This window comes from Epinephelus moara, unplaced genomic scaffold (genome assembly GCF_006386435.1).
Source record: "Epinephelus moara isolate mb unplaced genomic scaffold, YSFRI_EMoa_1.0 scaffold1620, whole genome shotgun sequence".
NCBI lineage: Eukaryota > Metazoa > Chordata > Actinopteri > Perciformes > Serranidae > Epinephelus > Epinephelus moara.
In genome coordinates, this window is record NW_026079127.1 from 1 (window position 1) to 1,819 (window position 1,819).

The 1,819-nt window shown below is 39.3% G+C and overlaps 1 long non-coding RNA gene across 1 annotated transcript; it reads right to left on the reverse strand.

Annotated features, from left to right (window-relative positions):
* LOC126387046 (uncharacterized) lies at nucleotides 1–1,438 on the reverse strand. Its single transcript, XR_007569588.1, has 3 exons — nucleotides 1,361–1,438; nucleotides 963–1,007; nucleotides 1–66 (listed from the first exon to the last, which is right to left on the reverse strand). It is a non-coding gene; the product is annotated as an uncharacterized LOC126387046 (long non-coding RNA).
* Nucleotides 1,439–1,819: the final 381 nt, after the last annotated feature.

The following is a 1,819-nucleotide window of genomic DNA, read 5'->3' on the forward strand; positions in this document are numbered from 1 at the left end:
TTCTGGGAACAGGGACAAATTCTTCTGGCACAAGCACTTCCTCATCCTTCATCATCTTGTCCATCTCTGAAACATCAACAGATTCATCAGAAGTCTTTAGTTGAGAGTTTTTGACATTACAGAATGTTGCAACTACAAAATGTCAAGCATGTCCAGTGTAAATCATATTAACATGGAAGTGACAAAAGTTAAAACCAGTCAAAGCATCTACAGCTAAGCAGCTCTGTGAGGCTGTATTTAGACACACCTGTGCTTTGACCTAAATGCTAACGTCAACATGCTAACATGCGGATGTTTAGCAACTATGTTTACCATCGTCACCATTGTAGTTTAGCGTGTATCATGCATACATTAACAAATTTGGCCCTCCACCTGTGCTACACGTGTGAGTAAAAAAGAAGGCCTATATACAAGTTCTGCTCTGAGCTGCTCTCCCGTACTCCAATTTTAATACCTTTGTTGAAAATGAATCTAAACAAAAGAAGTAGGGGGAAGGCACTGGGCATGCAGGTGTGTTTAGGGCCTGGCTATTGGACTATAGCCACAGGTCTTTTCTTACTGCCAAAATTTTGAATATGAATATGAAGTATGAGCTCAGACAACCACTGAATCTAGTGTGGTAAAGGTAGCTCTTCCTGCCCCACCTCTCACATGTGACTTCTGACACACACATAGTGTTGCCAACTTGTCTGCTTTCACACTGACTTGGTAACTTTTCTGATGCTTTTAGCGACTTGCTGCTCAGAGTGAACTCACTCAGCAGCTCCTCTGGCTGCAGCTAAAGTTATATTACTGATGCTTGAGATTATTGAATCAGCTACAATGTACCATCTCTGGTCTCTTCTTCTTCATCTGTTTTTTAATGTACTGTTGCAAGTGAAGGAGAGTGAGCAATAGCCAGTATGATGTTTGGTGGTTTACTTACTGTCTGTGTGTGTAAAGCAAAGACCTTCAGTACTGACCTGGAGCCTTCTCTTCATTTGTCTTCTCTCCCTCTGGTTGTGGAGCTGCAGGTAAAAACACAACACTGTCAGTGAGATTAAATGTCTGTCAATCAATCAGTCAATCAATCAATCAATCAATCAATCAATCTATCTATCATCTATCTATCTATCTATCTATCTATCTATCTATCTATCTATCTATCTATCTATCTATCATTCAATCAATCAATCTAATCAATCTAATGTATTTGTCAAATGTTGCTACTTAGTCTTGCTACTGTGTGTGTTTGTGTGTGTGTGTGTGTGTGTGTGTGTGTGTGTGTGTGTGTGTGTTCTGCACACTCTTGCTGATTGACTGATGAACACATAGATGATAGTGTGTATGATCTGTCTAAATGGTCTGTGTTGAATCTGACCTGCAAATGCAGCACAGAGGAGAATGGAGAGGACCAGGACAGTCTTCATGGTGATGATCAACTGATCAACTGTTCTGTGTGGAGAAAAAACAAACAGCCAATAAATATTCAGACAGAGAGCAGAACCATGAGCNGTGATTTCAGATCAGATTAATGGTTTAAAAGAATCACAGTCAAACTGGGCTGGATATTTAGTTACAGTAAGTGTGTCAGCTGTGTGCTCTGACCTTGTATTTTAAAGGACATATGAACAATGGTGATACGCTATACAAAATTCATCATTATAAAGTCCTCATTATGCAGGAGGAATGGCTTCTGTCAGTGTTATATTACTATACATGATATTATTGAATCATTATTACTGATCATCAACATGTTACATTTTAGTCCTGCAGCAGATTGTGGTGGAGCTGTTTGGGGAGCTATTTCAGTAAGCTGAAATAGTTAAATAAGTTGGTA